The sequence below is a fragment of the Acomys minous genome, assembly GCF_964271855.1.
Source record: "Acomys minous genome assembly, chromosome: 3".
Classification (NCBI taxonomy): Eukaryota; Metazoa; Chordata; class Mammalia; order Rodentia; family Muridae; genus Acomys; species Acomys minous.
In genome coordinates this window covers 311,704-337,181 of record NC_140485.1, presented here as the reverse complement: position 1 = coordinate 337,181, position 25,478 = coordinate 311,704, and the positions used below count along the sequence as shown (strand labels likewise).

The window sequence follows — 25,478 nt, the reverse complement described above, 5'->3', positions numbered from 1 at the left end:
ACAACAGAGACTTTACTAATGTGCAGCTGGAGGAGTCTGAGGTTATCAGTGTGACGGTTGATGAGCAGCTGAGGAAGAAAGAAGAAATAGAGCCTTGGAGGTGAGACACCAAGATGTTCAGAAGCCAGTGAGTTAGCAAACATTGACGTCATGAATGGTAATGAGAGAAAGGACCTGGTGATGATATACTTTATTGAAACTTGTCTTGATAATTTTTCTAATGAGCCCTCAAGGAAGGTAGGGACAGGAAGGGAGAAGCAGACCAACTGAGATGGAGTGCAACTGATAGAAGATGGGTCATAAAGTGGAAATGGAGCTCCAAGGAGCAGATCTGTTCATCTCTGCTGTAGTTCATGCACTAGATGGGGTTTCCTAGCTACCCAGAGAAACCTCACTCTGCAGACAGAACAGACTTGAAGTGGCAGATACCATGTAATTCTGGATCCTCTGCTATACCCAGCTAAGAACTTGGCAGTGCTTGTTTTCCCCTAAGGAAAACCTACAGGTCCTTCTTATTCTTTAACAGTGTGTGACAGTCCTTGTGGAGTTCTTGCCCAGCTCTGTAAGTCTCTGTGTCTGTGCCCCTTCATAGTTGGGAGAAAAGTACACTATTTCATTCAGGACCTGAGAAAATGTATCTTCTGGGTTTATATGACATATATATATATATATATATATATATATATATATATATATATATATATATATACATACATATATATATACATATATATATATACACATACATATATATATATATAATGTTAAATAACATATATAGTTATTTAAACAATGGTTTCTAGTCACAAAGACAATTATACATGCACTTGCTACATTGTGGATGCTAGAACTTGTTTTGTGGTACAACAATTTATAGATTTAAAACAAGACAAGGATGGGATACCATGGTCCAAAGGGCAGACTTGCTCCTCTCCTAACATGGTATTTTTCAATTATATTTTGTGGTTTGAACTTCAAAGCTTTCTCATAAGCATCACAAGATGAAGTGTGCTCCCACCAGATAAGAGAACAATGGCATGTTATAGTGTATCTGCCCTTAGCTTGCTGAAGGTCAGTTCTAGACAAGTTGAAGAGGATCCTTCCACTCAGTGCTTTTTTTATTTTGAAGAGGGCACTCATCCATCATTGTTGTCCGTGCCTTAGCTCATATCTCAGAATAGCTTCATGTGTAATCTGAGCTCACTTCTGACTGACCAGCTAATGCTGTTAAGTGATGACAGTTAGCTGGATGATGAATCCTAGTCAATGCTTTTGAACTCACATCTCCTAGGGATCATCATGTAGTGCTCTTAGGAAGAGAAAGAACACATACCAGGTGTGCTCTAGAGGAAGGAAGTGATGTCAGGCCCTTGAAGGTGACATTAGGATCTGGCCCCTTCCTCTTTCTCTTTTACTTATTGGGTGCCATGAGATAGCAGCGTCTTCTGCCACAAGATCCCTGAAGGATGTATTGTGCTTCCACAGGCCCAGAGCCATAGATCCAAGCCACCATGGATGAAATCCATGAAGCCACACACCAACTTAAATCCTTTAAGCTTTGTGTCTCAGGTATTTTACCAAGGTGAGAAAATGCTGACTCACTCACTGAGGAGGAACACAAGGAGGGCAGCTTTGACTCATTGCCCTGTGCTCCTAAGATGTACCAGTTTGGCAGCCAACATCAAACTGTAATTGCAACAAGCTCACTAGAGAACAACCTTTTCTCCACATAGAAGGGATTTATTTGAACAGGAATAAGCTCAAATCTTAGGACTTCAAGTTGGGCTTCTAAGTATACAAAGCAGGAGTAATACAGTCCTAAAGCTGTTGGGGATTTAAACAAGACCATATTGGCAAAGTCTGCTAAAGCCTAGCAGTAGGTTAGGCGAGTAGGGGCTGCAGCTAAGTGAAGCTTGCTATTATTTTTATATAAAAAATGCTATGTCAACTTCATGGATCAAAAGCAGCCATAGTGTGACCCTGTTCCCTGCCTTTCCATGTGTATTTGAGCATACACTTATCAGTCTCTGCCAGCAAGCCAGCTGGCAAGTCAACAGGGATGGCAATGAACCTATGGTTCAATTAGAACAGTGGTCCTCAATTGGTCTAATGCCTTTAATATATTTCTTTATATAGTGACCTTCAATCATAAAATTATTTCATTGCTACTTCACAACTGTAATTTTGCTACTGTTATGAATCGTAATGTCAATATCTGATATGCAGAATATCTGATATGTGACCCCAGTGAAAGGGTCATCCAACCCCCAAAAGGGTTGAATTCTAAGTACTACCATCTAAGACAAAAGCTTGAGAAGTTCACTGTCACAAAGCTTTACCCTTTTATTTAGACCCTCTGTAATTTCTTCCAAAGCTGCCTTGCAGTCTTCACCATACACATGTTTCATATCTTTGTTAAATTTATTTGTATTTCGTTGCTTGGTTCCTATAAGCATGTGCGGAGTTGGATGCACCTGAATGGATGTGAGCTTTGACTGATGCTAGGAAACCTAGATGTTGTTATTCACTGGGTATTTAAACCTAGGCAAGGTAACAGGTAACTGGCTTCCCTGACCATCTGTTTCATCCATGAAGTGGGCACTGTAACTCATCCCAGCTGATGTTGAAGAGCTGTCCACCCAGGATGATGAGTGTCCATGGCTCAGTGACATTAAAGGCCATCTGCTAGTTGGGCAGTAAAGCTTGATGCTAAATCAAATGTTCCTGTAAAAGTTCTTGGAGGTTGATAAATGTGTTTTCTTCCATGCTGGAGATATTTAAAGTAGTTCCATCTTTATTTATTCTTCAGTGACAGCCTTTATATCTCTTTCTGATTCTGGATACTTTTGATTTTCTTTATTCTAACTCCAGCCTTAGTGAGTTATTAAAGGGTTTTATAGTATTTTCACACATGTGATTCAGTGCACTTACTATCTTACTGCTACCTTGTATTTTTCCAGGAAGCATACAATTTTATCTCAGTCTTATTTTTGGTTGGTTTTTAAATGCAAAGCCTGAGATAGTTGATGTCCAGGCCCCATAAACAATAATTCTGCCTTTTAATTCAGGTTTTTAAAGTCATAAATAAAATCTTTAGATTTAAAAATAATAGCAAGGGACTGAGTATCTGGTTGGAAAGGGACAGGTCTTGTCTTCCTATACCTCACACTGTGCATATCATGAGGAAGTAACAGACAATCAGATAGTCCCATGAAATCAAAATTTCCCCATTAATAATGACTCTTTTATCAAAGTTTGCCAGATACAGGCTTTTAGATAACACCAGAGCCATTGCTTCTTAAGAAAACAACAAGAGTTGGTAGAACATCCTGTTGAGAGTTTCAGAATTTAGCTACTAATTCCAATGAATATTTGATGATCATACTGTGTTTTGATTATATATCGTCCGTGATTCACTTCTGCTGGAACTAAATGGGAAATGTTGACCAAATCCTCACAATTCCTGCTTTCCCCAGTCTTCATTGTCTCTCTGTAGCTTTACACTAGAAGCCTCACACAGCTTTGCACACAGAGAGGGCTTTGCTGTCTATGTGGTGCATTGACAAGGTATGTTATAGTCACTTAGCTCTTTACCAGACCTCATCCCAGGGTGATTACCACATAGTAATATCAAAACCTAGAAGAAGTCCTCAGAGCACCCTAGTTTATCAAGGCATGACTGGTTCACAGAAAGCTGTGCGTGTTGATGTGCCAGACTTGATGGCTGAGAAATGTGCAGCCATCGGCACAAACCATGCTACAACTCACCCATCACTTCCAAAGTTCTCCCTGCCTTCCTGTAATAATGAATGCTAAGAACACCTAATATAAGGCATTCATCCCTAACAAATCCTTAGGAATTTAGTCCACATTGTTATGTATAGACACGGATTCAGTAGATATTTAAGACATGCTTGTTTCACATGAGCAAAACTTGGTGTCATTTGGTATCTCCTTGTCCTTGCCCCTGCAATTTCTAGCCCCTGTCAACCACCATTCTGCTTTTGGCTTCTATGAATTTGACTGCTTTCTATTCTCTATATCATGTACATGTTGTCTGTCCTGTATTTGATTTCATTTAATATATGTCCTCCAGGTTCATCCATAGTGCTCTTAGCAGGAATTGTTTATTGTTTAAAGACTGAATGCTATCCCACTATGTTTGTGTAACCACTGTCATTATTTCTTCCTCCACTGAAGGACACTTAAGTTGATTATCAATCTTGGCTTTGTGAATGGTACTGCAGTGAACACAGAGTTCAGATGTCTCTTCCCAGAGCTCAATTTCATTTCCTTTAGATACATATCCAATAGTGGAATTTCTGCATTGTACAGTGGTTTTAAATTTTATTTTTTTGAGGAGTCTGCTCTGTTTTCCACAAGGGCAGTTCTGGTCGAAGTTCTTGATATTTATGAGTGTCACCATTTTCAGGAGAGGTAGGGAAATGTCTTGATCTGATGCTATTCTGACTGGTTGGAAAGGAACATGAAATGGGGCTGTGTGTTCTCTCATTATCCCACCTGCTGGCACACGGTTATTTCAGGAAGACATAGGAGATAATTGGTTCGCATTCACCATGGTCCGCCTCTGCTGCCCAGCAAGGCTGTATCACATGCTGTCCATAAACAGGATGTTTACCCATGGCTGTGGAGAGCTGCCAGTGCTTGCCAGCTTGTACAGTGACATAAACATTTAAAGCACGAAAATTTAATTATGTGACATGTATGTCTTGGGTTGGTTCCTGTCCAGGTTCCATTGCTTTGCAGAAAATTCTTAGTTTGTATATATAGCTTCTCTCAGTGGCTTGTCTAAGCGGAGCTGGCTTGGTGGTGGATGCAAAGGCAAGGGCCACATGTATTTGTAATGAATTAAGGAGGAGCCATTCCTGTTATTTAGAAATTAATAGTTGAGATCTTTATGAAGAGCATCATTTTGTTGTAAATTATGTTAGTGCAGTGTGTTGTATTACTCTAATCAAAGCATATTTCAAATATAGATCTGAGCAGTTGGAAGAGCTGTGATCACTCTACCCATCCTTAGCGGGAGGTAAAATGACCAAATGATCGGTATTAGGAAAGACAAACAGAAACAGGAGGGCAGCCAGCCTTTCACCTCGTACGGCTTTGCTACCAGACCCTAGAGCTGGTGTCTGTGGATTTGTGCAGGCAGAGGCACTGGGACAAGCTCACATCCCTGCTGCCCAGGGCGATGTTTGACTCACTCAGTTCTAGCTCACAAATGGCACATGGCATGATGCCAAAAACTGTGGTTACGGCTTAAAAAGTGAGTAAATATTGCTGTAAGGTGTTATTGATAGAAAGTGGCAGAAAAAAATAGACCTGAGATTCTACAAAAGGAAGGAAGAGAATATTGTTTGCAAATTCCAAGATAAAATGACACCTGCTATGCATGTTCCATTTATGCCCCCATAACTGGGCGTGTCCAACTGAGGCCCACACACTCCAGTCAGCTAAAGTATGGATACAGTTCAACACACACACACACACACAAATTAAACTCACTTAAACTATTATGAGATTGTGTCTGTGTGTGTGTGTGTGTGTGTGTGTGTGTGTGTGTGTCTGTGTGTCTGTGTGTCTGTGTGTGTGTGCATGCGAGCAAGGGCACTTTAACTACCCAGTTGTCAGATATGAATGTTGTAAATGACATTCCAATGATAACATCATGTTGCAAAGGCAAAATGCTGAGCAGACCTGCAGGGCAGACAAGAACAGAATCTCTGATTAAACAGCAAACTCATCCCTGTCACAGGAACTCCTTCTCTAAGACTATCCTAAAGAGTCTCTCTTTCAAGATTTGCCCCAAGCACTTTGTGGATGACTTTCTGTCCAATGACCTGTAGCCCAAGCTTTCTCCATAAGTGATGAGGAAAAGCCTTTACCACCTCAGGTGGAGTCAATACATATCTCCTGAGGGTTGTGGACTTTCAGAGGTACGGAGACTTCAATCCAGAGACCCCAAAATTGTAGCATCTATTGGGGAATGTCAATAAAGCTACCAGCAAGCCTCAGCAAGTAGCTCACTGCCACAGAATGTTCAGCTGTCAGAGCTCCCTCAAGATGGATTACTCCACAGACACTAGACACTCTGGACTAGAAAAGTGGTTGAGTGCAGCAATCCTATGGTACTGGGCCATCCTAGCAGGATTATGGAAGTTGGGTGGTCCTGAGAGCTATGTGTTCAGTGAATCCCTCACTCAAGTGGTTTCAGAGGGAAACAATATTAGCAACTTGGCCAGAGACCATTCTTGTAAGATTTTGGCAATGAATATGAATGCTTTTTGCCCATTTCCTAAGGATTTGCCTCAGGCTAAATTTTTTAAAAAGAACTAATTATTTTTTGGGGGGTGGAGGAGATTTCAAGACAACTTAATATTGACTTTGTCATGTGGTTATTAGTGGTCACTCTTATGCAGATCTACTATGAAAAAGAGCAAGTGCTATAAAAAGAAAAGAATTACAGTTTGAGGAGAAAAATAGCACTAAGAAATTTAATGTTGAAGTCAAGATTTGTGTTGAAGGAGCTGAGATGAAATAAAGGGAGTCGGGTCTTCAGGCCAAGATCCCACCCAGCTAAGCTTCCAACTTGTAAAGAAGAAGGCCAGCGGGCTTTCCTGCTCCTGAAAGCAAAGGAAAGAAAGCTTATGCAACTGTGATCCAGTAGGGCACAGTTTCATGCCAAAGAGGCAGTTGAAGTTGGCAGTATTGTCCACTTAGAATCATGAGGGATACACAAACAAAGGGGTCATAGAATCCTCTTCCCTGGTAATGGAGAGTCACTGAAGCCAGGTGTATGGCGGTGGAATGCATGAATGTGGAGACTCTGATAGGTCTTTGCATGGAGTTGTAAAAGTGAAGTCCTTATTGCACTGTAGACCCCAAGATGTTGGAGATGCCAGAGCCATGAGACATCTGCCAAGAGAGATACAGAAGGCAGTGCAACAAGCCCAAAAGACTTTGAGTTACAGGAAGGCTATGAAAGTCCTGGGTGTGGAGGCTTTTATTTACCTACTCCTCTTGTTTTCCCTTCTTGTCTCTATTTTAATATGTAATGACTGACACAGTATTCTCAGCCTCATCTTAAACCTATGAATTGACATATTAATCAACAACTATACATAAGATTTCGTTATGTTTTTTAAAAATACATCATTAACACATTATTATTATTATTTATTATTATTATTAATTGTGTGTATATATATGTACATAAAGAGAGTACATATGACATGGCATGTATGTGGGGGTCAGAGGGCAACTTTCTGGAGTCAGTTTTGTTCTTCTACCTTTTGTGGATTCCAGGGACCAAAATCACGCCACCAAGCTTGTGTGATATATACTTTTTCTCTGCTGAGCCATCTCACTGCCCCACAGTCATCTTTTCTGCATGTAATAATATTGAACAGACAATGTATTTATCCTTGTTCTGATGGTTTAATGAGGAGTGGATAAGAAAGACTCGGCTCCAAGATAAAGGACTTCTTCCTGCTTACTTGAAATTCTTTTCTGAAATAAGGGTGAACACTGGCCACCAAATCTTGTCTTTTAGCTGTTACACCTGAATTTAGGATACAGTTCATTACCAAGTCATGACTTTCCTTTTGGAACAGGAGGTAAACATGGTGGTGTACAGTGTTCACGCTCACAAGTTAATGCTGTCTGGTGGGCTTTCTCATGACTTGTGACTACATGACCTACCGAGATCCATCTATGGTTTTATTTACTGATTGCTGGAAAATAAAGTTTAATCTCCTTTTCCTCCCCAAAAGTTAAGAGCAGAAAATCTTACCGATGAGTGCAACTTCTATTCCATTTTTATCAGTTTCGCCAGGACATTAGGTTGGTGGCAATTTCAGTGCCAATATAGAGGTCGTGGTGCTTCTAATATGCAAATGGAAACAAATGACCAGTTAATCAGCTCTACTACCATGATTGAATTCTCAAGATCAGCATCACATAAGCAGAAAGGGTTTGTATTGCTCCATTGTTTCCTGAGAGTTTAGTCTTTGGTCTTCATTAGTTTGGGTGGAAGCACATATAGAGAGGGGACCCCTTAGCTCATGGCAGCCTGGAGGGAAAGAGGAAAGGAGAGAGAGAGGAGCAGGGATGGAGGGATGGGGCCTGTATTTGAATAACCTCTTCAAGGAGACACCCATAGTAACCTAACTTTGTCCCCACCCCACCCCACCCCACCCCGCCCGAGGCCACATCTTAAAGGCTTACCACCTCCTGATTAGCACTGTTCTGGAGACCAAGCCTTTAACACATGGGCACTGGGGGACCTTCAGGTTGAAACTAGCACAAACACTCCTTTTTCCCATGTCTTAACACCTGTCACAGACAATTAAATCAAAAGCACTGTCCTATCAGGCAGTGTGGCACCCTTTCCTAGGCTTAACTTCCATGCCTGGCTCAATAAAACAAAAAGCTCAGTTAAAGCTTAGCTTGTAGAAGCAGAACATCTCTGTAATGTCTATTGGTATGTTAGAGACCCTCCTGATGAAGAATAGACCTGAGGAATGTGTGGTTTATATTCCATACCTGTGCAGAAGGAGATCCCTTTCTCATTAAGCAAAACAGATTGCACTCCTGATTTGACTTTGACAACCACAGCACCTACAACTTCAGGAGCCCAAGGGAAATGTTTCCTAATTAGTGAAGAAAAATTGAAAATGGAAACAAGAAATCTTACTAGCTTTGCCCTATAAACACACACACACACACACACACACACACACACACACTGAAAAGAGGTGAGATTTCCCCAAGCTGGCACACATGCTGAAATAATTGGAAGCTTTTAGGAAAAGAAACCTCTTCATGTTTCTAACTATGCAAACAGTGCATTTGCATATTTCATCTATTTATGTATACCATAGTTTATTTTATACCTCATATTCAGAATTGCTTTATTTGGAACACTGTACTTCCATATACATTAAAATTCTTGAAAATGGCTGTTCTATTGGGACCTAGAATGTTCTGCCTGTGAATCTTGCAGAGAGGATCATGAGCCCTGGGGTCATGGTTGGTCAAGGCAACATGCTGATGAGCATGAGGGTGCAGAGCAGCAGAACCATTGCGTATTTGTCTCCACTTCACTGGATCCCTGTGCCAGACTTTAGGTTTATCTCAGGCCACAAGCTGTGTCATGGACAGTCTAGTTCCGTAGCTCTACTGCTAATGGGAAGTCATGGGATGCAGAGATCTGAAAGGAGGCTGTAAGCTAGAATCGTTGGGTTCTCCTTCAGTTTTGTGTCTTTTGTTACTTGACCATAAGCAAATGGTTTTACTTCCCTGGAGCAGATGCTGCCTTGAAAGTGGTGGTAGTGATAACAATGCTCACGCTACAGAATGATGGTGGCATGCTCAATTGTATGTTGCTTGACCTGTGTATCACATCCATCCATCCATCCAACCAGCTAGCCAGCCATACATTGTATTTTACAAAGTTAATGTAGAATCCTCTGGTGTTTCATTCAAGACAGTTTTATGAACTACAGCAAATAAGATCATTGATCTAGGTGTGGTTTATAGGCACTCACCCCTGTTATCCCAGAGATTCTTACCACTGGTGATCAGGGCTTTCTACTGAGACTTATTTTCATCAATGGAAGACTGTTCAATTCATACTGGTGACCTACCAGCATCAGAGAGAGAATGTTCTAGGAACATTGGGCAGGAGGGTAGTGGACAGGTGCCCAACTCTTATATTTTAATGGAACTCTTGAGTAATTATTTAGTGTTTTTTTCTAGACTCCCCTGCAGGATTGGGTCCAGCTTCCTGCAGACCTGACTGAACAGCACTTCCCTTTACTCCCACCTTATGCACAGATGCCTGCCCAGCTTTCTGGAACTGCTTCCTAAGTAAATTATAGTCAGCCCTGTAGGATCTACATATGTGGATTCAGCCATTTTGATCCAATTACCACTCAGAAACATTTGGAAGATAATGGTCTGTAGTAAGGATATATAGACGTTCTCCTTGTTATTATTCCCTAAAATACACAATAGCACAGCACCTTTTTACATAATATTTACATCATATAATATATTATAACTAATCTAGAGATGATTTCCAGAATATGGGAAGATGTATCTTGGTTATATGCAAACACTTACTTGGTCATGTACTGTCTGTGGAGGTGCTGGAGTCAGTCCGATTGGGAAGCCAACCAATGTCACTGAAGCCCTCCTCTCAAGCCAGCTTCTGAAGCCAGGCCCAGGGAATCTGAGGGATGGCTATTCATGTCCCAGCCATCCTTTTAAGTCAGCTTCTGGGAAGCCATGGCAACCCTCAAGCATGGGGATCATGGCATTACTGAGAAGGTGGCCTGTTGCCCATCATCACGTTTTATCAGCAAGTGAATTTTGTCCCAGGAGAAGCATGACCTGGATCTGATGTGTCACAAGGGAGGCAGTGTCACTCGGGAAGCGGCATTGTTTCTGTGGGGTTCTGGCTTCTCTGATTCAGGATGAATCACCGTGTGCGGAGAAGTCATGCTTCTCGGGGTACTCCATAGTGAGATCTTCCCTGCACACTCTGCCTACTGGGGAAAAGCACTGCCCTGAAATAAACACTTTCCCAAACTGCAAAACTATTCTAGTGACTTTTAAGAATAAACGTCATTCTATGAACAACCTGTCGACATCTTTCTTAGGAACACACAGATCCACTTTTTGGATCAAATGCACATCCTCCATGGTTCTCAGCCATCTGGCTTCTGGTTAGGGGTAGGGGCTGTATTTTCTATTAGAGAAAATATGATGTAAAAGGCCACTCAATAAGATAAGAGTATTGAATTGTAAGGGTTTGGAAAACACATTCAAGACATTTTCTGCTGACATTTGTTCTACCCTAAACTTAGACAAGATCAGATCTTCAGTAGAAATGAACTTCATCAAAGTTATGTTTGATAACCATTCATGATATCACAGTCACAAGGCTGCAATGATTGAGCCTGGAGAGTGCACATGAGTGGTTAGATTCAGCATCAGGGCCTATAAGCTTTGTCTCTAACTGAGTCAGGTAAGTGAACCAGAGCCTCGTCCCATTGTTTCTTCTTGGCTGCCCTTTCCTGATGGCCATGGAGACAGGCTGGATTTTATTTAGCCAGGGATAGCTTGCCAGTGAATAGAAATGAAGCTGGAGAAGGGGAAGCTTCTGCTTAGTGCTTATCACCCAGAGAATAACAGATGTACCCAAATGACAGGATGCACAGGTGGTGCTAACAAGGTGGATGGAAGACATAATGGAAAAATGAGATTAAACTGGAGGGAGGTCAGTATCCCAAATATATACTCTGGTGTCCAAGGCTGGCTGTGAGCTCAGCAGCATCAGTGCTGAGAGACAATCAGTAGCATGACTCATGGTGTCCAAGTGGTAAAAATAGACCAGAGACTCATGAGGAGAGCATCTCCTTCTGCTTTCGATACGAGGTGCAATGAACCCCATCCCCAGAAACACCCACTGGAGGTGCCTCCCAACCCACGCACTCCAGGCTCCCTCCTGCTGCACGGCTTCTCTGTGGCTCTTATCCATGTCTTTCCTTGCTAAATTCACCATCCGCCTCCAAACTTTGGATGGAGTGCAAGCTTTACACAGATATGGGCTGCTCCAGCAGGATCCCTGGTGACCCTAGAACAGCATATATCTGAAGTTACTAGGCTGGTGGAATTTCTCAAATTCTGTTCCTTGTAAAGTAGATCCACATAATGCTTGGAGGGTGGCTTGACACTCTGAGTTGCTCTTTCATTGCAGACTTAGTGGCTTATTTCAGTACCTCATGCATTGTGAGCTAGGGAGCAAATACAGGTGGAACATTAATAAAGAGACTGAATCAACGACAAACTGTTTTTAAAAAACATTGATAGCTGGGTGTGGTGGTACTTAGCTTTAATTCCAACACTTGGGAGGCAGAGGCAAATCTCTGTGAGGTCAAGGCCAGCTTGCTCTATGTAATGAGTTCCAGGTCAGCCAGGGCTACATAGAGAGACTCTACTTTTAAAAATGACCTTTGAAGGAAAGCTTGAAGCAGTAGGTTCAGACATGCAAGGTATACTATCCATCGAGCCTTGGGTGTCTATGTCTTAGATTCTGAGCTTCATAAGCTGTAAGTCTTTAGTATCCCTGTTGTGAAACGGGGTAGAGGTATGCAGGACAACCTTGTTGGGGCAAGAGAACCAGAAGCAGGTAGAGTCGTTGCCCGTGCTGATGTATTCGGAGACATTCAGGATGGTGAGGCATGGGGAGACTTCTCTTGGCCCCTTTATGTGTAGGTTCCCTGCTGTGGGATAAGAGAAGAGAATCAGGATTATGTCTATAGGTCCTCACCATGGATCTGTCCATAACTCCTTCACCCCAGATGCAAACGAAGTCCCCTAGAAGTGGAGAGGCCGATAATAAGGTGGCCCATGTATTGCCACTCATATTTTCTCATGGAAACTGAAGAATTTACTTCCAGTTAGCATTCTGAAATTCATCTTCATAGAAAGAATCTTCCATGCCATGAAAGGTAGGTATGGGTAGCCTTTGTAGAACATAATAAGACGTAACACATAGTGCAAAGAAGGATTTGGGTAGGGCACCGACCCAGAAGCTTAGCTCTCTTAACAGCCACCTTTAGTCAAGCATTTGGGTGCATGTGGCTTACTAAGAGGTGATTCCAAAAAGCCTTAGAAATGAGATGGGAAGACAACTGGAGAAGGACAACTAGCATAAGACTCATTTCAAGAGCCACCACAATGTCTTGTTGGAGCCCAGGGAGACATGGAGAAGGTCCTCAGAATGACTTTTCCTACAGACTGCTGATAGTGCATGCTTCCCACAAGCCACTGGAAGCATATCACTCCTGTGGCATGGAGGCCTTGGCCTGATAAGCCTACAGTCTTCAATTAGGATAATGTTAGTGTGTGTCTCAGTAAGATGCTTCAATATCTCAGGAGCCTTCAGCATCTGCATCCCTGGAGATGTCTGAACATCTTCTGATCCATGTTTTACCCCTGTGGTTCCTACATAGACCAAATGAGACTCAGCACTGTTTTGCTCCTGGCTGTTTAAAGCAAGCATCTTGTGGTAGAAGCCATATAAAGCACACCATGGGGCCTCCTGTGTCTAAATCTCTTGTGTCCAGACTATTCCTCACTAGACAACAGGGGCCCAGTTTAGCCACAGTTAGATCTTGTAAGCAGGGAGCTCATCTCAAAGAGGGACTAGTAAGACATGGAAAACACAGTGCCCAACAAACTCAAGGAAATGAAATGAAACATCAGTGGGTATAGGGGATCTCCCAAGGAGATGACTGCAGGCTTGATAAATCAAGTGTCTGTACATCTCCACAGTGCTCAACATGATCTTAGAGAGAAAACCATAAGAAAAATAGTGTGTAATGGAGGAGAGGGACAGAACATAGAGAAGAGGGTAAAAGAGACTAATACTAATAATGTTGTTAGCAGTAGGGCAAGTGGGAAATTGATACTGAATGAAATAATAGTGAAATGCCCTCTAATTTAAGTGCTCTGATGAATAAAGAGGTAAGTACAATAAAAAGAGATTTAAAAAATGCTAAAACAAACAAGCAAAAGCCCAAAGACAACAAAATTAAAAGGGAAGTCTAAAACTGAAAGGCTGTATTTTAAATCTAAAATAAAATCCAAATGAGCATGCAAAAGTTAAAACAAGATCAAGAATTGGAAATGAAGTAAATATAGCCCTTCAAAATGATTAAAAAGAAAATAAGACAAGATTTCACCAGCTCCCACTCCCACCTCCCCCTCAGAACATCCTGGAATAATCTTGAGCAGCTATGGAAAAGGAAACTTAACAGGGGGAAAGAAGGGAGCTTGCAGATAAGCAGAGCTCATCATTGGGTTAGGAAGAAGCAAGAATAAGTGGTATTGTAGAGTTCAGCTGCAGGGCGTGTTCAGAATGAGCCAGGGAAAAATGAAGAGAGAGAAGGCCAAAAATAAGATCAAGGAGAAGTCCCTAGAGTGAGCACTGATTCGCCAGTGTCCTGAATCCTTGGTGCAGATGTCTGTCTTTCAGAGGTGATAGTCTGATAGGCTGCATGCACGCTTTGTTTAGCCCCCAGAGGTAGAATATACATGTGTCTATGGAGGGGTGTGTGTTTGTGTGTGTGTGTGTGTGTGTGTGTGTGTGTGTGTGTGTGTGTGTTTCAATAATTTATGATTATGAAATAATCTTGGTGCTCTAGCTTTCCTTTAATTTATTTCTTTGTAACTCATTAAAAAAATCCATGCATACGTTTAGAAGGTATACTTCTTTTTGTTTGTTTGTTTATAAGGTATACTACTTATTTACTATTTATTCATATTGTTAGATATTACCTTACAATTTTTAAATGTATTTTGCCATGGCTCACTTCTAGATTTTGTATTGTCTTGATTCTTCTTCTTAAGAATGCAAAGATCTTAGAACCTCCCACCTATTTTATATTATTACTCAGTGTTTCTGGTCCATCTAGAATTTTATAACACCAGAGATTATCTTTATTTATGGCTGTTGGTGCTGTTTTCTTTTGCCAATGCTTGATAAAAATTACTAATATTCATTGCTTCCTTTCTACCTGTGCCTTGCTTTAACTTTCTGGGATGGGTTCTAATTTGTCTGAGGAACATCCTTTAATAGTCCTAATGACAGTCTGTAAGTAACTCAGTTTCTGAGGCTCTGAACATTTGTGAATGAAAGTTTAGCTAGCTATAAAACTCTAGATTTAAAGTTTTACTAAGGAACTTTGGAATCATTTTGGGATTTCATTTACTTACTTTTTAATCAAAAATAGATTCTTTTCTTATACAGTACATCCCAACCACAGTTTCTTCTGCCTCCTTCCCTCCCTCCCTTCTAACTGCCCGCACTTCCCCTCGCCCTCACAACCACTCCCTCTGTTTCCTTTTCAGAAAAGAGCAGGTCACCAAGAACCAAAAGCCAGACAAGACAAAACAAGATACAATAGGACAAGGAGAAAGCCCTCATATCGAGGCTGGACAAGGCAAACCAATAGGAAGAAAAGAGACTCAAGATCGGGTAAAAGAATGCCTGCTCCCACAAGAACAGCAAGCTACACAGCCATAACATATACACAGAGAACCTGGTGCAGATCTAGGCAGGCTTCTTGCTTGCTGTTTCAGTCTCAGTGAGCTCATGTGAACCCTGCCTAGTTGACTTGGTGGGGAGTGTTCCCCCATCCCTTCTGACTCCTGCAGTCTTTCCTCCATCTCTGCATTTACTCTCCTCTGCTGCTGCAAGAAGCCTCTCCAATGATGGCGAGACAAAGCATCAGTCTATGAGTATAGCAGAATATCATTAGGAATCATTTAATTGCTTTTTTAAATTAAAAAAAAAAGCCAGTTCTGTTTGGTTCAACCCTAGGTCTCTGAGCTAACCAGTTTCCCATTCTTGGTCATCCAGGTAGTGTTGTATGGCATGGACTCCCTCTTGTGGGATGGGCCTCAAGTTAAACCAAACATTGGTTGGCCACTCCCATGTATTCTGTGCCACCATTGCCCCAGCATATCCTGCAGGAAAGACCAATCGTGCATGGAAGGTTTTGTGTCTAAGTTGGTGTCGGAAGTTTCTCTTTCTATAGCTTGTAGAGTACTTTCTCTCGACAAAGAGACTAGAACATGGGGATGAAGTCTCCAAGGTGAACCAGCTCAGCCTCTCTGCTTTCAATGAGCTGAGTGGAAGCTGTCCTTGGCAGAGGGGCTCTGCTGTCAGTTTTCAGAGAATGAACTTCTGCCCCGGCATTAGCCTGCATTGTTTAGGGATACATCAGGACCTCCTCAGCCAACACCTGAAACAAATGTAACTCGGTCCCGCCACTGGAAGCCTTGTCTTCCTCAAAAAGATGCCCAGTTCAGACTTCATGTATCCTCCATGACTAGGAGACCTCACTTGGGTCACTCTCATAGATTCCAGGATGTTTCCACTGCACTGGGTTTCCATACCACACCCCACATGCCCTCCAATTCCAGCTATCTCTCTCTGAACTCTCTGCCTCCATCTCTTCCCCCTCACCTCATTCCTCCCACTTCCATCCCCACCTGCCCCATTCTACTCTCAGAATCTATTCTATTTCCTCTTCCCAGGGATATCCTTACTCCCCACCCCACCCCCATAGACTTCCTCCTTACCTAACCTCCCGGATCTGTGGATTGCAGTTTGAATATCATTTACTTAACAGCTAATATCCATTTGTTAGTGAATACATACCATTTATATCTTTGTAAGTCTGTGTTACTCAGGATAAAGTTTTCTAGTTGCGTCCATTTGCTTCCAAATTCTAGGCTATCATTTAAAAAAAAAAAAACTAAAAATCTGAGCAATATTCTATTGTATAAAGTAGCACATTTTCTTATTCATTCCTTGGTTAAGGGGCATCTAAATTGTTTCCAGTTTTTGGCTATTATGAATAAAGCTGCTATGAACATAGTTGATCAAGTGTCTCTGTGGTAGGATGGAGCCTCCATTGGGTATGTGCCTGAGAATGGAATAGCTGGTTCTTGAGGTAAGTCGATTCCCAATTTTCTGAGGAATGGCTATATTGATTTCTAGAGTGGTTTGTGCAAGTGTGCACTCCCACCAGGAATGGAAGAATGTTCCCCTTGTTCCACATCTTTGCCAGTATAAAGTGTCACTTGTGTTTTTGATCTTAGCCCTTCTGACAGTTGTAAGACAGGCTCTCAAAGAAGTTTTGATTTGCATTTCTCTGATGGCTAAGGATGTTGAACAGTTCTTTAAGTGTTTCTCAGCCATTTTAAATTCCTCTATAGAAAATTCTCTGTTTGAATCTGTACTCCATTTTTAATTGGACTATTTGTTTTTTAATATCTAGTTTCTTGAGTTCTTTATATGTTTTTATCTATTTATATATTAAGTCTCTATTAGATGCAAAGATGGCAACAAATAAAAACTTTTTTTCATTACACAGGCTGCCTCTTTGTGCGATTGACAGTGTCTTTTGCCTAACAGAAGCTTTTCAGTTTCATGAGGTCCCATTTTTTAATTGTTGAGCCTAGTGTCTGAGCTGTTGATGTTCTGTTCAGGAAGTTGTCTCCTATGCCAATGAGTTCAAGGCTTTTCCCTACTTTGTCTTCTATCAGATTTAGTACATCTGGTTTTATATTGAGGTCTTTGATCCACTTGGACCTGAGTTTTGTACAGGGTGATAAGTGTGGATTTGTTGCACTCTTCTAAATGCGTATATACAGTTTGACCAGCACTATTTGTTGAAGATGCTTTATTTTTCCTTTTATATTTATAGCTTCTTTATATAAAATCAGGTGTCCATTGGTGTGTGATTTATGTCCGGGCCTGTGATTCGACTCCATTAATCAACATGCCTGTTTTTATGACAGTACCATGTGTTTTTTTAGTACTATCGCTCTGTAATAGAGCTTGAAATCACAGATGGTGATGCCTCCAGTAGTTCTTTTATTGTTTAAGATTGTTTTAGATATCCTAGGTTTTGTTTTTCAGTATGAAATTGAATATTATCCTTTAAACATCTATAAAGAATTGTGATGGAATTTTGATAGAGATTGCATTGAATCTGTAGATTGCTTTTGGTAGGATGTCTGTTTTTACTATGTAATCCTAGCGATCTATGAGAATGGGACACTTTTTTCTGATATATTCTTCAAATTATTTCTTCGAAGACTTAGATTTATTGTCATACAGGTCTTTTACTTGATTGGTTAGAGTTACCCTAAGGTATTTTTTTTTATTGTGAAGGGTGTTGTTCCTCCAATTTCTTCCTTTGCATATATGAAGGATGCTGGTTTGTTTGTTTGTTTGTTTTTTCATTTAATGTTGTATCCAGCCACATCACTGAAGTTGTTTATCAGGTTTAGGTCAGGTAGAATTTTGGGGGTCGATTATGTGTGCTATCATATCATCTGCAAGTAGATTTCTTCTTTCCAATATACATCCCCCTGATCTCCTTTAGTTGTCTTACTGCTCTTGCTAAAACTTCAAGAACTATATTAGATAGATAGAGGGTGGAAAACTTTGTCTTGTTCCTGATTTAAACTGAATTGCTTTGAGTTTCTTTCCAATTAATTTTATATTGGCTATAGGCTTGCTGTAAACTGTATTTATTATGTTTAGGTATGTCTTGTATCTCTAATCTCTCCAATACTTTTATCATGAGGGGTTGTTGGATTTTGTCAAGGCTTTTATGGAATCTAATGAGATGGTCATGTGTTTTAGTTTGTTTATAAGTTGAATTACATTTACTGATTTTCATATGTTGACCCATCCATGCATCTCTGGGATGAAGCATACTTGATCATGGTGGATAGTCTTTTGATGTATTTTTGGATTTGGTTTGAAAATATTTTATTGAGTATTTTTGCATCAATGTTCATAAAGGAAACTAGTCTGTACTTCTCTTTCTTTGTTAAGTTATTATGTGATTTAGGTATCAGAGTAACTGTGCCCTTATAAAATGAATTGGGCAATGTTCTTCCTGTTTCTATTTTGTGAAATAATTTGTGGAGTATTGGTGTTAACTTTTCTTTGAAAGTCTGTTAGAATTCTGTGCTAAAACAGTCTGGTAGTGGGTTGGTTTTTTTTTTTTGGTTTTTTTTTTGTTTTTTTTTTTTGGTTGGAAGGTTTTAGTGACTACTACTTATTTTACTATGGCTCATAAGTCTATTTAAATGGCTTATCTGATCTTGATTTAATGTTCGTAAGTAGTAACTATGGAGACAATTATTTATTTCTTTTAGATATCCCAATTTGGTAGAGTATAGGTTTTTAAAGCATGTTGTTATAATTCTCTGGATTTCCTAGGTGACTGTTATGTGATGATTTTGGTTTCAGATTTTACTAATTTTGACATTCTTTCTGTGTGTTTTAGTTAGTGTGGATAAAACTTTTTCTCTCTTGTTGCTATTCTCAAGGAACAAACCCTTTGTTTCATTGATTCTTGTTACCACTCTCTTTGTGTCCATTTATTTGATTTCTGCCCTCATTTTGATAATTTTTTGCTGTCTACTCCTCTTGTATATGCTTACTTCCTTTTGTTCAGGTGTGCTGTTAGCTTGTTATATGAGATGTCTTCATTTTATTTTACTGTTTTTATTTTTATGTAGAAACTTAGTGCTATGAGCATTCCTCTCAGCATCACTTTTGTTATATCCTATAAGCTTGGATATGTTGTGTATTCATTTTCATTGAATTCTAGAAAGTCTTTTATTTCTTTATTTCTGTCTTATCCTTTTTTGTTTTTTAATTGAGTAGAGAATTTTTCTATCTTGATGATTTTCTCAAGAAACCAATCATGAGTTTGTATGTTTTGGGGTTTTTTTGTTGTTGTGGATGTTCAGTTTTAATCCATTATGATCTTAATGTCTTGTATCTGTTGAGACTTGCTTTGTGTCCGAGTATGTGGTCAGTTTTGGAGAATGTTCCATGAGGTGCTGAAAAGACAGTGTATCCTTTTGTGTTTAGATGGAATGTTCTGTAAATATATGTTTGGCTCATTTAGTTTATAACATCAGTTAGCTCCAGCATTTCTCTGTTTAGGTTTGGTCTGAGTGACCTATCCATTGGTGAGAGTAGTGTATTGAGGTCTCCCACTATCAGTGTGTGTGGGTTAGTGTATAATTTAAGCTGTAGTAGGGTTTCTTTTTACAAAAGAGAGTCTCCTTATGTTTGGGGGCATAAAAGGGAAAGAACTGGAATGTCATCTAGGTGGATTTTTTCTTTGATGAGTGTCTTTCTCCATCTCTTTTGATTAATTTTTATTTGAATTCTATTTTGTTAGTTATTAAAATGTCTTTACCAGCTTGCTTGTTTGGTCTATTTACTTAGAATAACCTTTCCAACCCTTTACTCTGAGGTAGTATTTATCCTTGATATTGAGGTGTATTTTTTTGTATGCAGTGAAAAGACAGGTCCTGTTTTCCTATCCATTTTGATAATCTGTGTATTTTTGTTGTGGAATTAAGGGCATGGATATTGAGAGCTATCAATGAACAGTGATTGTTAATTCCTGTTATTTTGCTGTTGGTGGCACTGGTGATGATGGTGTGTGTGTGTGTGTGTGTGTGTGTGTGTGTGTGTGTGTGTGTGTGTGTGTGGTGTATGTGTGTGCATGATATGTATGTGTCTGTGTTTCCCCCTTCTGGTGTTAAATTATTTACTTCCCATTTTTTCGTATGTGTATGTCACCTCCTTGGTTCAGATTTTTCCTTAGCATCTTCTGTAGGACTGGATTTTTATATAGATATTGTTTAATTTAAATTTGACTTTATCATGTAATATCTTTTTTATGGTGGTTGAAAGTATGGCTGGATACAGTAATCTGGGTTGGCATCTATGGTCTCTTAGTGTCTGAAGCATATCTGCCCAAGCCTTTCTAGCTTTTAGTGTCTTCATTGAAAAGTGGTCCTATGAAAGCCTTCACTTACCAGGAAACTGGGACAGAGGGGAGGACATCCTATTGGGACTCTAGATAAGAGAAGCATGGGAGAATAGCAAAGTAGAGGGATCCAGAGGGTCCTAGAAACCTACAAGAAGAACAGCCAAGGACAATACAGGCAGTAAACTTTAAACCCCTACCCAGATCTAGCCAAAGTACAGAACATTCTTCACAGTTGAGTGGAGAGTGGGGTATGACTTTCACACGAACTCTGGTGCCTCATATTTGACCATGTCCCCTGGAGGGGGAGACCTGATGGCACTCAAAGGAAGGATAGCAGGTTACCAAGAAGAGACTTGATACCCTATGAGCATATACAGGGGGAGGAGGTCCCCCTCAGGAACAGTCATAGGGGAGGGGAATAAGGGGAAAATGGGAGGGAGGGAAGAATGGGAGGATACAAGGGATGTGATAACCATTGAGATATAACAAGAATAAATTAATAAAAAAAGAAAAAAATTTTAAAAAAGAAAAGTTGGTTGTAATTCTAATAAGTCTGCCTTTATATGTTACTTGGTCTTTGTCCCTTACACTTTTTAATAGTGTTTCTTTGTTCTGTATGTTTAGTGTTTTGATTACTATGTAGTGAGGGAACTTTCCCTTCTGTCTAACCTATTTGAGGTTCTCTAAGCTTCTTGTACCTTTATAGGCATCTTCTTCTTTAGGACAGGAAACGTTTCTTCTGTGATTTTATTGAAAATATTTTCTGGGCCTTTGAACTGATATTCTTCTCCTTCCTCTATTCTTATTCATCTTAGGTTTGCTCTTTTAATAAGTGTCCCAGATTTCCTGCTTATTTCATTTCAGGAAACTTTTTAGACTTGACATATTCTTAAAACCAATATTTTCATTTCTTCTATCATATCATCAATGCCTAAGATTCTATCTTCCATCTCTTGTAGTCTGTTGGTGAAACTTGCCTTAGTTGCTATTTCCATTCCTAAAATTTTCTTTTCCAGAATTCTTTCGGTTTGTGTTTTCTTTATTGCTTCTCTTTTCATTTTCAGGTCTTGAACAGTTTTATTTGTTTCCTTCAATTTTTTGATTGTTTGTTTGTTTGTTTTTGCTTTCTCTCAGGGATTTACTCACTTTTTCCAATTGTCTGTGCTTTCCTGGAATTCATATCCACTTTAAGGACTTTTACCATCTTCACATTGTTGGTTTTAAGGTTTTTGTCATTGCCTCAGCTATGTTGGAATATTCAGGCCCTACTGTGGTAGGATAACTGGACTCTTGTGGTGAACATGTTGTCCTTGGTGTTATTGACTGTGTTCTTATTCTGCCATCTAGGCCCCTGGGTTTGGGGTGATTACAGTCTAGGAGCTGATTTCTGGGTTTGTCTTAGGTTGGTGGGAATTTTGTTTCTTGGTTTCTCTTTCCTCCCTGGACTTTCAGAGAGTGTTGCTTATTTTACTGATTTGCTTGGCTGAGGTGTTCATGGGGGAATGCTTTCTCTTGTTGGAGACTGGGGGAACTGGAGGTCCAGTGGAGATGGTTTGAGGGATCCTCAGGAGGCATGGTGGACAGGGGACAGGGAAAGCTTTCCCTGGTGTTCTGTTGCAGTGCTAGGGGTGACCCTGAGAATTGAGTATGGGATAAAAGAGAGTGAGGAAGGTCCGTGGACAGCTTACCTGGTTGCCTGGCAGGCATAGCTGGTGGTTGAGCAGGGGATGTCTTCCCAGCTTGGGGATGAATTTATTTTTTTCTGCATTCTTCTTGTGGTGTGTGTGTGTGTGTGTGTGTGTGTGTGTGTGTGTGTGTGTGTGTGTTTGGTTTCTATTGTTGTGAAGTGTTCACTTGATTTTTTTTTTTTTGCCACATAGGGATTCAATATTTTCCCTCAGGTTAATATAACCTTTTAATCTTTGTTTGGTGTACATAATGGGCTAGCTTTCCTTTGCCTTATGTTAAGTGTTCTGAGTCTGTAAAGTACATCTGCTATCAGCTCTGATAAACTCTCAGATCTTGTCAATAGTTGCCTTTTCCCCACTTCTGTATTTATTTATTCTGAGATCTCTATTCTTTGAGAATTTCTATTACTTGGCTAAGGGATAGTCTCACTTTGTCTTCCCACTGTTTAATGCATCTTTTATATTTTATGCTAAATTCATGAAACAGATTCTAATTCCTTAACTACCTCATCAAATATTTCAGTTTTTTTACTAGCTAATTATATGTGTGAATATAAGTGTGTACTTTTTCTGAATTTTTTCTTATTTTTCCAGTTTTAATTGTTTCTTTTTAACATATCCATTTATATTATTACACATGAATAAAATAAACTACAGGAAATTCCAGTGTGTGTGTGTGTGTGTGTGTGTGTGTGTGTGTGTGTGTGCATGAGCTCGCATGCGCACATGCTCATGTGTGCGCAAGTGTGTACACATATGCAACTGGAAACCATAGGTTGATTGAGGGGAGTCCTTGCCGGTGTCATGCATGGAAATGAATCATGCAAAGAGATAAGAATGAAAACCTGATGCAAATTGACTTCATCAACCTGGATCAGACTTCAGTGAGTCTAATAGGCGATTTATTCCCAATGAATTTAAACCAGTGCAATTGGGGGGGAGGGGGCGGAAGGTTTTTTGGTGTAATACAATTGCCAGTGCACAAAGAAGTGTAATTACATTGAAACTCAACTCAGAATAATGTCATTTCTTCCAAGAAGATAGGTTCTAGAGATAGGCTACCTGTACTACCTTAAGGACCTAAGGTCTGGCCTTGTTTCAGTCATACAGATAATGTAGAGCTCATTTGGATTATTAGCCACCTCTGGTCCTTATTGTGGGAGCTTGATATGGCCTGGTCCAACAGATAACATAGACCACAAAGCTGTTAATCATGTCCAATTCTCAGTTCTCTGGATGGAAGAACAGGGCTTTCATCTTTCCCATTGGAAAGACAATACTATGTGCTTAACATTCCTGGTTTCTCTGGAGATCTGTAGGCTCAAGGACCTTCATGCTATGTTCCCAAAAGTTGATATTAGGTGTCCTCTACTCTTACTCTGAACCCTATTTTTAGAGGGGCTTCTGTCATTGAGCCTGGAGCTTACAAATTTGACTAGACTGGCTGGTTAGCAAACTCCAGCAACCCTTTTGTTTTTGCTTCCTCAGTTCTGAGATTGCAGATCTATGACATCATGCCTGGCTTTTTATGGGCATCCTGGGGATAAAACACAGGTCTTCATACTTGAGTGTTAAGCACTTTAAAGACTCCTTTTTGATGGTGTATTGTTACCTATTTGGGTTTACTTCTTTCTTGTGTATGTTCAATATCTTAAAGCAGACTCATTTCATGCACTAACCGGAAGCTCTGGGATATATGTTTCTGGATAAGTTTTAAAGTTATGAGTTAAGACTGTCTTCAGTGGCCCTATGACTAAAAGTTGTCATTGGGCATTTCCTGATGTCAGAGTGTGCCTGACAGATACCCTCAGAAATTATTCACTCAAGGCAACCTTTTATGAGAGCCTCAATGTGGAGTCTTCCAACAGTGAAAATGGCAGAATTTCAGACCACAGAGTCATGTGCTGTTTCTAAAATAGAGGTTTCTTCAGCCAGGCAAGGAAAACTATCTCTGCTTTCCCTTCATTGCCCTAATAAGCAGTGTCACTCTAGTTTACATGTCACTGGACGGCACATTAGCATGCTGTTGGTGAGGAAGAGGCACAGGGACCACAGTGCAGTTTCAGTGTTTCCTGTGCAGAAATGTGGCCTATGGAAACTATTTGAGTCCTTTTGGGACATTGTAACATTGGTTGCTCTGTTTTACCTTTTTCTTTTCTTACTTTTAAAGGAAATGCTTCTATTTAAAAAAAATCTCATTCAGAAAGAAACTTAATTTTCATGCTGCATGCAGGTAGTCATGGGAGCTACCTAGCTGGCCATGCCTGTGTTCCATGGAGCCTCTGGCTTCTGCTCACATCTGATTCACAGGGTCTTTGCTGTTGTCAGAGAGATGACTCATCTCTCTATTCACTGTTGAACATCCTTCTCAGTTCTCTCTGCCTTTTCAGTTCACAGAGCCTTGATGAATCCAACCAAGAAAAACACGGATTCCTGTCTGTTGGCGAGTTTTGTAAGGAAATGAATGAAGTGGCCTGGGACCCAGCTATGGGCAGTACCTCCTGACTTCTTAATGAGCCAGACACACCTTGAGTGATTTGAGTCAGCCAACACATTTTTCTGGAGTATGCATTTCAGCCTACATTATGTCCCTTGACCTTTACTACATTTCTGAAGGTCATCACAGGCTAGTAGAGAAATAATGGTACATTATAGACTAGTAGACACAGAATAAGTGACTTTGGATTAAAGCTATTAGCACAGGAGTGCTGGATTGCACCGAGAAGCATCAGAACTATGAAGAACTAATTTTAGCTACTGATGTGTTCATGTTTCTCGGGCTGAGCAGGTCCTCTGTGTTCCATGTGAAGGTCCAGAAAGCAGGCTAAACATTTGTTAGGGCAATGTCATTCAAATTAGGAGGTGGGTTCAATTTTAGCCCATATATTTGTATATTTATTTATGAATCTTTGTGATGAACAAGTTGTAGTTTTGTAATGAATACATTCTTTGTTATAGGAAAATTGTAGAATAATGATTTTTAGTTTTTGTTTGTTTTTGAAATTTGAGATTGAGGAAAAACCTATGACATGAGAAAAAAACAAATTACTGTATTATTTTGTTTTGTGCACTAGGAATATTTGTAGTTGTTGTTGTTTTATTTTGGCACTCGGGATTGAACTCAGGGCCCTCACCCCAACTATCTCAGCTTTAAAAAATACATCATTTGTGATATGAATGACTAGCTGACTGTGTTATCATCTCTGCCTTTGTCTGTGAACCTGGAAAAGTAAGCTGCATGTGACTCTTGCAGCTTCCTTTCCATGAAGTGTATCCTAGCAACAGCCCATCACATCCCAAGTATGCCTTGGGTATCCTAACTGTTGATAGAGACCTGCATCTACATGAAACTGTGCCCCTGGAAAGCTTTCCATGT

The 25,478-nt window shown here is 40.1% G+C and overlaps 1 protein-coding gene across 3 annotated transcripts in view; it reads left to right on the top strand.

Moving 5' to 3' along the window:
• The window catches only part of SYNDIG1 (synapse differentiation inducing 1), a 161,682-nt gene that overhangs the window by 24,208 nt on the left and 111,996 nt on the right, over nucleotides 1-25,478 (top strand). The window contains exon 2 of one of the 3 annotated variants that reach the window (XM_084776124.1): nucleotides 14,941-15,067. The exons of the other annotated variants lie outside the window; for them this stretch is intronic. The gene's annotated coding sequence lies outside the window, so the exon portion shown is untranslated. The remainder of the gene's footprint in view (nucleotides 1-14,940; nucleotides 15,068-25,478) is intronic. 3 annotated transcript variants of the gene reach the window in all.